The sequence below is a fragment of the Octopus bimaculoides genome, chromosome 14 (assembly GCF_001194135.2).
Source record: "Octopus bimaculoides isolate UCB-OBI-ISO-001 chromosome 14, ASM119413v2, whole genome shotgun sequence".
NCBI classification, from domain to species: Eukaryota; Metazoa; Mollusca; class Cephalopoda; order Octopoda; family Octopodidae; genus Octopus; species Octopus bimaculoides.
Genome location: NC_068994.1, coordinates 35430562 through 35442608, shown reverse-complemented (window position 1 = coordinate 35442608; position 12047 = coordinate 35430562). Strand labels below are relative to the sequence as shown.

At 34.8% G+C, this 12047-nt stretch overlaps 1 protein-coding gene across 3 annotated transcripts in view; it reads left to right on the top strand.

Moving 5' to 3' along the window:
* The window catches only part of LOC106881593 (protocadherin beta-15), a 363194-nt gene that overhangs the window by 253706 nt on the left and 97441 nt on the right, over nt 1–12047 (top strand). The gene's annotated exons all lie outside the window — the stretch shown is intronic.

Sequence of the window (12047 nt, the reverse complement as noted above, 5' to 3'; positions counted from 1 at the left end):
ATATATGACCATTGGTTGGGTGAGTTTTTGAAGGTTTTGAGGCAAATACTTTTCCATCCCATCCCAGCATGGAAATATATATATTATTGTTAATGAAATACAGTAATGTACTTTCATATCACTCACTTTATCACTTGATTTCTGACTGATCAAGTGGTTTCTAAAAGAATATAATATTGCATTTTATTGTAATATACTCGCTTTATTAAACAATTTATGAGTGCCTGTTTTTCTCCTGGATTATTAGACAATTATATATATATATTTCTTTTACATATTCCAGTCATTTGACTGCAGCCATGCTGGAGAACTGCTTTGAAGGATTTTAGTTGAACAATCAACCCCAGGACTTTGTTTTTTTAATCCTAGTACATACTTTCCTGGTCTGTTTTGCAACATAAACACACTAACACTTATTGTCAAGCAGTGATGGGGGAGAAACACAGACACAAATATACACACATGCACGCATGTGCACGCACACACATACATGTATGCACACACACACACACACATGCACAACGGGCTTCTTTCAGTTTCCGTCTTCCAAATCCACTCACAAGGCTGTGGTTGGCCCAAGACTATAATAGAAAACACTTATTCAAGGTACTACATAGCGAAACTGAATCTAGAACCATGTGGCTGGGATGTAAGCTTCTTTACCACACAACAATGCCTGCAACATACATACATACATACATACATACATACATACATACATAGTAAAGCAGCTTTAGAGAACTTTTAATCCATTTCTGTTCTTATTACATTCATACATTAATGTTTGTTCTTTTTGTTATCATAAAAACAATTTTGCATTAATTGAAGGAATACTCAGTATATTTGTGAGAGTACAAATTTATGATTATTTAACAAGAATACTATTGAGCGAGGTTTCAAAGTTTGAACTTGCTCAGCCATCATCATATATATATAGACAGATATTGTCAGTAGTTCATATATCTGAAAAAGAAGCATACTTTAAACCATTAGAGTAGTATTATATTTAGAAGATTGTTTGTTATGACTGGTTAGAAAGTGTCCATTGATTTCACACCTATAAAGTGCTTAACTTTATAGGCAACTTATCAAGCTCAAATGCCTCTAGAGAGGACCAGAGAGGTCATGTGCTCCTGGCCATTTGAGTCTGACAAATTTCCTATGCTACTAAGCGCTTTGTAGGTGCAAAACCAATAGTTACTCTCTGACTGGCTACAACACACACACACACACACACGTATATGTAGAGTTAAATATGGATTTTTCTTCTACTACAAAATCTCTTTTAGCCAAAACACACACCAAAATGTATTCACTGAAACCCCTTTATAAACAAAGGACTTGATGAAACATGTGATCCCTTTTTTGTCTTCTCTCTATTTCACTTGTGTTATGTATGGCAAATTTATGAATACATACACCAATATATTTTCAATTAAACTATAATACAAAAACGTTCATTATGTGAAAATGTATTCTTATATTTTTGTATTTTTTTTTGCATACATACAAATATATAGAGTAAAACTATATACCCACCACCCTTATGCTAAAAACTTAAACTTATTTTGATTAAACAAAGAATATATATGTAAATACAAATTTAACACATTTTCAACCTTTTCTCAGCATTTTTCATACCTAAATACATACATATATGCAAACATACATATATGTATATATATATATATATATATATATATATTATATCTACTGCACACCACATACATATATGGATGTATGTGTGTGTGTGTGTGTGTATGCAGACACACACACATATATATGCTTATGTTCTTTTGATGTTCATTTAGGCAACAAGAGGGAATGGCTAATTTGGATAAGGATCAGATATCAGGTAGTACGGAAAGAAGTCAGCGTTTGTTTTATGGTGTAATATTCATTTTATATTGGTTCATTTTTCTCTGATGACGATATTTAGGGTGACTGGTTGGGGCATGCAGTAGTGTAAGATAGTAGACTGTTCATAGTGTACAAAGGAAAAAGATGGGTGACTTTTCTGTAGAAATGGTCACTTTACTTGTCATGTGCACAGGTTTGGAGTGGGTGTGGGTACCGTGGAAATGTGCTTTTCTTGTTATTGTAGCTGCTTAATCCCTAGCCATTCCTGATTGTGCAGACATACGATCAAAAGAATTCCATCTATAATTATCGTGTCTGTTTGTATATCTGCAACTATAATACATTATCCAGTGGCCCCTTTCTTTGTTTAAGATAGTAGAGTGTGAACTGAGGGAATGTTGTTGTTCTTTCATCGTCGTCATAACTTCCACCACCACCATCATCATCATCATCATTATCATTTAACCCCTGAGCAGCACAGATCAAGCAGGCCTAGCCTAACCAAAACTTTTGACAACATTACCATCTTTGAAATATCTAATTGGATATAATGGCCGCAGGTGTGGCTGTGTGATAAGAAGTTTGCTTCCCAACCACATGGTTCCAGGTTCAGTCCTACTGCATGGCACCTTGGGCAAGTGCTTTCTGCCATAACCTCAGGCTACCCAAAGCTGTGTGAGTGGATTTGGTAGACAGAAACCAAAGAAGCCCATTGTATATAACATATATATATGTGTGTTTTTGTGTTTGTCTTTGTCTCCCATCACCACTTGACAACTGGTGTGGGTGTGTTTACATCCCCATAACTTAGTGGTTCAACAAAAATGACTGACTGAATAAGTACCAAGCTTAAAAAAGAATTAAAAACTGGGGTCAATTCATTCAACTAAAATTTTTCAAGGCAGTGCTCCAGCATGGCCACAATCTAATGACTAAAACAAATAAAAGGTAAAATATGATAAACAGAATTTATTAGTTACTTTGTACACTTTGACATAAATTTGAATCTTGGACTATTGAACTTCTTTTTTGTATTCTTTTAATTATCAGTAACCTTCTGATCAAGGTGTGACCTGACAGAATTATTAACTTGTAACACAAAATGCTTAGCAGCATTTCTTCTGGTTCTTTACATTCTGAGTTCAAATCCTGCAGAGGTCAGCATTGCCTTTCATCCCTTTGGGATTGATAAAATAAGTACAGTCATATACTGGGGGTAGTGTAATCGACTTGGCCTCTTCCCTCAAAATTGCTGGCCTTGAACTCTGCAATGAACCAGCATGCCATACAGGGGAAATGTTGTGATTTTGATCACTTATATGAAACATGGAAACCAAGAAACTGACCTTAAGAATCCTAGGGCTCAAGAGAAATTAAAAAGAAGAAAAAAGACCTCAGATCAGTAACAGACTTATCTTTTTTAAACAAAACAGAAATAGGAAAAGACATAAAACAAGAGAGAAGGAAATGAGAAAGAGAGAGGTTGTGATTAAGAAAACCATTTACATGAATTGTTCATGAGAAAAGGTCACCTGCTGTTGGATAGATGACAGCAACATTTCCTAAGAGGATTTCTCTATACTGGAAATGGCTTTAATGATTTCCTGTATACGTAAAAATTTTGCAAATGGAACAATATAACAAAGATTTCAGGAAACAGATTTAATGTTTCAAGAAATTTCAGTAAATAGCTTCTAATATTACCAGGACTTTGTGAAGCTTGTGAATATATTTCTTGAAGCAAGCAAGGTAGTTAGTTGAGTACAGTGACATATCCAAATGAGTTACCTTTTACTAGTTATTTCAATCATTGGACTGTGGCCATGCTGGGACACCATCTTGAAGGGTTTTGTAACCCACTACCACCAACAGTACTTACATTTTTAGTCTGGTAGTACATAAAAAAAAACCCAACATGTAAACAAACCAATGAGGTAGAGGTCTGCTTTTGGCAATGATTTCATGGGGACAACACTCGGGTCTGCTATATTAGCCTGAATAAGAGGCAATAGGGGGTTCAGCAAACTCAAGGATAGCCCTAGGCAGCATACACTCAAGCTATCCAACTGCAAAGGTGTTGCTGTAAGAAAGCAAAGAGCAAACACTATAAGGCATTTTTTCTGACATACAAGCAGTTTGCCCAGAATTCATCCAGGTAGAATTTGGATTTAGAATATAGAAACAAAATATAATTACACTAAGTTATTTACTTTGATGTCCTTTTCATTTCTCCCACTTCATTGATCTTCTTGACAATGATAACATTGAGAATTACTATCATACTGATTATAGTAATTATGCATTTTTAGATTGACACAGAGTCACACATTTGTAAGGCAGGAGCAGTCTTAATACATGGGCACACTAGGCAGTTGCTCAGGAGCCTCACAGGTCCAGGGGCCCAATTGTGATCTGTGTATTCTGTGGCTGACTGTCAATAAATAAATGCTATAAGGCCTAGTTGATTGATTTGCCCAAGGACCTTAAGATCTAGGGGGCCAATTCTAATCTATGTATGCTGTAGTTTGCTGGCAGTGAATACTATAGGGCCCAATGCATCGATTTGCCTGGGGGCTGGTCAGGTCTAGGGACCCAATTCTAATTTATGTGTGTTGTGACTTGCTGACAATGAATAAATACTATAGTGCCTAATGCGCTGATTTGACCAAGGGCCTGTCAGATCTAGGGGCTCAACTCTGAACATTGTGTATTGTGGCTTGCTAGCAATTCATAAATACTATAGGGCTCAGTTCATTGATTTGCCTGAGGTCTATAATGCTAAGATGGCCCTGAGCAGGGGTATAAATGATTGAAATGGTACAAGAATATTCTGTTTTTCCACATCTGCCTTCAAAATAAATAGTAAAGAAATTCATCCTGGGAGGATTTGGAAGTTACAATGTACAGATGAAACAAAATAGTGTAAGGCATTTAGTCAGATGTTCTTATCATGGTATCATAAGAGTGTGTGTCCTTGAATTTGTAAAACAGACCCTTGCACTCTATACAAGCATATACAGCAGACCAAAATGTGATGCCCCCCATAAAAACATCACCCAGAGTGGAGAACCTCATCTCTCCTCTCTCCTTTCCTCCCACTTAGCCATTTTATTGTATTCTTATTATTTCTGCCAAACACTGATCGTCTTGACTACAATGGTAATGAGGATTTCTTCTGAAAAAAACAGCCAAAATTTGTACTAAAGGGATTTGACCATTGATATCACATGTATTTTACTGACCCAAGAAGAATGAGAACTGGTGTCAAAGCTAATAAGATTGGAACTCTAAAGAGGGAATAACTGAACAAGATAGCATAAAGGGCCCTACGGTCAGAGAGGACTTTCACTGTTATTTGGGCAGTGATGACCTAGCAAGGCTGACTGGACATTTAACTTGTTTAGGTGGACAGTATATTCGTTTTGGCACTCGAGGCGAACATACGCTCACAGAAATATTTACATTCAAAATGAGAGAGAGAGGAGCAAGAGAGAAAGAGGAAGAGAGAAATATTACAGATATATACAAACATAACTAGATGCTCACATATACAAACAGAGAGAGAGAGAGTGGGGAGAATGAGAGAAACATTAGAATGACTGATGTCAAATAAGTCAGCATCAAATAAATCAGTGAGGCTAAATAAGCAGCACCAAAACACCTCACACACAGAGCCTTGATACTGATATACTCTTAGTCACATAATGCTTTCTTCACAATATGTATATATTCTGATTACATTCAAATGCCATATTTTAGCTTTCGCTAAGCTTAAGATCCACGACTAACACATCTCTATTGTACATCACAGCATTGAAAGTTTGCTCCTGTATCTATTACATACGACAAAGATATTATAGATTTTAAGGCAACTTTAATATCCCTTACTAAACGCTATATTGAACTGAAATCCCCAAAAGTGTATAGAAATCATAAGCCACAAAGGGATACGATAAAATCTTCATGACAAGCAAATAACTAAAATGTAAGTAGAGTACTTACTCAGATAGATCAATGGTACAATTTAAAACAGTTAACTTTGCAACAGTAAGTTTAAACCCACCGTGCATTAAGTTCTAAAACCAAGACGTTCCTGTTTTCCACAAAGAACCACCATATGGTGGATAAGGGTAGGAGCTTTGGTTATGAGTTCAGTTCTAACTAAAAACAAATATATATATATATATATATATACACATATAAGTATATATATATACACACACACACATATGTATACATATTATACACACACATATACATACACACATACACACACAAATATATATATGTATATATATGTGTGTATAAACGTACATACACACATATATATATATATACATACACACCCATATATATATGTGTATGTATATATATATATATATACACACACACACACACACACACACATATATATATATATATATATATATATATATATATACATATACACACAAATATATACATATACACATATACATATATATATACATATACATACCATCAGAAGGGGATTTGACAGAATGTGGATGAATTTTTATTTCCCCAATAATAATTCATCTCTAAAATAGAGTGATGATGTAGAGGAGGTTATGGTTTTACTTAAAGTCGGTTTGCTGGGAGATAATGCGATACATTCATAAATCATTTCATCATGATAAACAGGAAAGGTACAAATATAGGTACTTAGATATCACAATGCAAATAAATTTGGTTCCATTTATGGAGTAAATGGACATTACTGTGAGAGAACCAACAAATTGCTCTTAGAAATGTATCCAATAAGAATAATGGTAAAAAGTTGTAATCTTGCTGAAAGGGGAATTACTAAAACACACACACACACACGTGCACGCACACACACACACACACACACGTGCACGCACGCACACACACACACACACACACACACACACACACACACACACACACACACACACATATATGTATGGATGTATGGTGTACGCATGAGTGAGAGAAAGAGAATGCATGCATGTGAGTGTGTGTGCTTAATGCTGCCAGGAGATGTGAATGCATACATACGCTTGTACACATTTTTATCCATTTTAATATATCTTTATATCTATATCTATGTATATACATTTATCTAAGCTATGTGTGTGTGTATATATATAGTTATGTTATATATATATATATATATATATATAATGCACATACACACATCTACATACACAGACATACATATACACAACTTTTGTAGGTATATATATATATATATATATTACACAAACATACATGCATAGATATCAATACAGTGATGTTCTTTTGATCCTTAACGAAGCGATGACAGAATGATGTTATAACATCATTCTGGAGTATACTTGATGGAATTTACTTTACAAAATATAGATAGACGCCATTGTCTTCTTGTTCCCACCCATTCCTTCTAAAGACACACACACACACAAACTTATAGGCATATACAAAGATATACATAAATGCATACATACACGTACATATAGATGAATGTCGATTAAAGACATTCTTTCTGTTTGAAAGACAATCATAAACAACACTAAATAGTCAATGGCAACTTAATTTATTGAGATAACCCATATCTTCTTAGAATGCTGCATCTATAGACAAAGATTATTGATTTGTATAACTTTTTGATTTATCTTCTACACATAAGAAAGACCAAATCTATTACTTACTGTTTTGATATCAAATACAGCAAAGAAAAATCATGAATTCAATCTCCCAGGGGGCTGCTGGGTAGTGAGTGACTAAGCTGAAATAAAAGACTTTTGGACTAAATTTATCACAATATTTACTTATGTCTTTTCTATCCTGCATATATTGGAATGGCCAAATGTTTAATTAGCTCCCTTATCAATCACGAGGCCTTTCGTTCGATCATACTATATGGCACCTTGGACAAAATGGCTTCTATTTTAGCGTCAGATCAAACCAAGTCATGTGATTAAAATTGAGTAGATGCAAACTTGCTGTGTGGAAGCTTCTTTTCATACAGACTGTGTTTGTAGTAGTTCAAAGGAGAGCAGCCTTGCTCTTTTATACATGGTGTGCTGCTGAGTTTACCTGAGTATTACATTGATATTCCTTTGCCTCCTACCCCTCCTCCATCTCATCACCATCATTGTTGTCATTGTCATCGTCATCATCACCATCTGTGTTGTTGTTATCATCATTGCCATTGTCATTGTCATCACATTTACCATCTCCACCACTACCATTGCTACTAACCCTATCGTCATCATCACCATCATAATTGTTATTATTATCATCATTACTGTTGTCATTGTGAATATCATCATCAGCTCCACTACTACTACACCAATCTCCCTCCCCCCATCATCATTTCTCATCACTATTATCATCATCACTATTATACTCCCTGAAGTGGAGTACTTTACTGTAATGGATATCTAGACTGAGCTATGAACTCAGCATGAGCAGTGTTGACTATGGCAGGACCTGAACACACAACCAAAACAAATATCTACAAGGAAATTGATCAAACAACTCTAATTTTTCTAATGTTGAGGGTAAAACTGTGAGTGAAATACCAATCCATACACAAAATAACACAATCAGAGATAGAACCAATCTCCACGGTTGTTGGCAACTGCTTTCCAGTTGCTAATATTGATGTCGCAGGCATTCATGTCCCTTTTGCAAACATCCTTGTATTGTAAAAACAGTCTTCCCACAGATCTAATGCTCCTAGCAAGCTCTCCGTAGAGTATGTCCTCTAATAATAATAATAATAATAATAATAATAATAATAATAATAATAATAATAATCCAATAAAATACATTGTAATGTAAACTTAAAGACATTGAAATTATCAAGCAACTAAACTTAAAGCATCCAACTTAGGCACAAACCATGTCATACTGTGTTTGTGAGAGGATTATGTCAAGAATACAAGTCTGTAGAATACTAATCTACTTAGATAATTCCATTAATCTTACAACTGAAACATCAAAAATCATACAATTGAAATGAATACTCATTACTGAACGTGATTTAAGATCTATCCCCAGATATTACATTACAACAATGATGGTGATGATGATGATGATGATGATGATGATGATGATGATGATGATGATATACAAATGGTTATGGGACATTTGAAAAACATAAAATATTTTCTTGTATATACACAAATGCACAGATCACACACATTCATGCACACATACATACATACACACACAAAAGTTTAGATTTAATAAATATTATGATGATGGATTTTTCTATTGTTAAAAACAGACAATAGATGTTTGAAGTGTATATGAAGACATAAGGGTTATATATGTGAGAAGAAGATATGGTGGTAGTGGTGGTGTGGTTTGGTGGTGGTGGTGGCAGCAGCAACAGTAGTAGTAGTAGTAATAGTAGTAGTAGTAGTTACCAGTGAATCATACTGAAAGCAGATGAGTCTGCTCCATTGAGGAGTACAGGGAGGGGGTGAGGATTGCAGGGAGAAGATTTTTTAGGAAGAATTTAGACATTAGTTTGAAATAAAATGATGAAGTCAATTCAGCAAGTGACTGGAGGAATCAAGTGTTATATTTGCAACAGAGAAGATAGAAATGGCATTGTCAGAATGGATGAATAAATATCAGAGGTTGACAACAGATAATAAGCTGAGTAGAGAAAGAATGAGGAGCCACGGGAATTAATTATTATTAACTGAAGAAATCTAGAGAAGAACATAAACATGAAAAAGAAATTTTGCCAAAGTAAAAGCAAGTTCTCAGAATTCTAAAGATTTCATTACAAAAGCTTTTATTTAGACAAGGAAAGAGAATTATTGCCGTAAATTCTTCCAAGATGATTAAATGTTAAATATGGAACCTTATTTGTTAAATGAATTCCTTTGCTTTGGGGTATACTCACTAGGGAAGGGTTACTTTTATTTCTTGAAGAAACTGAAAATAATAACTGTCTCATAAATTTTTGAAGTACTTTGAAATATTAAAACTTTAAACTTATTGATTTCTAAATATATAAGCACCAGATGGTCTCATCTTTTTCTGGGAAGGTTTATAGGAATATATTAAATCAATCTCAGTACTTGACTGATATTTTATTGTATTGGACTCTGGAAAAAAAAAGTGTCATAATAAAATTTAATGAAGATTTAATAAAATTTAATGAAAATTCTTATAAAAAATTTATATTCATCATTTTCATAAGTTATTAAATTTTGTTTATATGAATAACTTCTAATTTTATAGTAATTTTTGTTTCATTTCATTTAAAATTTTTTAATTTCATTTTATTCATTGTATTATTAGAATTAAAATGGCAGGAGTTGTCTGTAAAATTTAGGTATGAATTCCATGGTTTTCAGAAAATCATATTAGGGTTCTACAAACTTTTCAAAGCAAAGTAGAAACTAATTTTCTCCTTGAGATAGAGATTAAAGAAATTACACAAAATTTGAAGCATTATACTATGTGGTAATCTTCAGCAATTTGGTCACACACTAATTTTGAATTTAAAATATTTTTGTGTGAAACATCAAAAGTTTTGCTCAGGGATTGGGAAAAATTAGATAGAACATTGTATGTGAAAGAAATTTCATACAGTAGATAGAAAACAATGTTACAGCTCCTTCAGAGGGATCGTTCCAATTCAATTCTTTTTGGTGGTAGATTTAATCCTGCTCTTGGATTAGCACAAGTAAAATCACTGTCTTCCACACATACAGGTTTGTCCTTTCAGGTGTCAGTGCCACTTAAAAAGTACCCATGTTGACGCTGTGTTAACACATCCATGCTGGTGCAGCATAAACACCCCCATGACAGTGACATGTAAAAAGCACACAGCACATTCTGTTAAATGGTTAGCATTAGGAAGGGCATCCAGCCATAGAAACTATGCCACAGCAGACAGTTGGTGTCTAGATAGCTCCCTGCAAGCCAGCTCTATGTCAAACCGTCCAACCCATGCCAGCATGGAGAACGGATGTTAACCTGGTCCATGGGTGCCTTTGACATTATTCTGATGTTGCAAGCATTCAGGCTATGTTTCCAAACTGAGAATAATCTCCTCCCATTCATCTTTCCTTTCACACGTCTCTTGCTTAAGTGCTTCACTTTCTCTGGACATGGGACATTGACCACTCTTCTCCATTGTTCTCAAATCTGGGCTGTCTTTTCTTCTTCCAATTCTTGTTAGCTTTGTGATCAAAGTTTCTGTAACTTTTCCAAGTAGGGGTGTTGGCCCACCACAAACCCATTTTTACCTCTGGGGAAAAGGTGGTCTGTATTAGTTTGGCCTCTATCTTTTGACCTGTCAAGCATAGGACCCCACCAGGAGCTTGTGATCTACTGACATAGCTCTCAGAGTCATTAATGCAAACAAGCCACCACACTGCAACAAGGACTGGACCTTGTGTTGGACTCGCAAGTATCAGAGGCCCAAAAAATGGTCACAGACAATTCATTAGAAAAGTTCATATGTTATGCATATTCCTAACTAAGAAAGTTTTATCCATGAAGTGTCTAAGACATGGATACAGCATAATGCCAATGACTGAGTACAAACCATTAATCCTTTGGCTAGCAGCCTGATATCTAGGCTAGTCTACTGTGCCAACTACAAAGCTTCTGTATTATTCCATTAACTAGCCCAAAACTAACATAATCCTTTGCCAATTCAGCCGACCAGCAGACACTAGCCTTAGACTACAACAACAAAGGAATGTAACATTTCAATAGATTTCATTGGAACATATTGAAGGTTGTCAGAAATTGGCAATTTTTGGATTCAATTATTTCAGGTGAATCTATAATTGGGTTTAATTGTGAGAGATGGTAATCTTTGTGTGGGTGTGTGCATGTGCATGCGCGCAAAACCTGAGTGATGGATAGACCAAAAACAGATAATTATTATGACAGAATAACGGAGACAGAAAGAGTAAAAGGAAGAGAGAGAGAGAGGATAAATTGAATGACATAGAAGAAGGTGGAAGAATGAAGAAAAAGAGAGAGTGAGAAGGAGAGAGAAGGTGAGATAAAGGAATAAATAGAGTGACCTATGAGAAGGTGGTTTGTCAAAGAAATAGAGAGAAGAGGCAGAAAGTCTTAATGAGTGAAAAGTATAGATGAGAATCAAGAAAGGGGATGAAGTTGAATATATATATATATATATATATATATATATATACACACACACACACACACACACA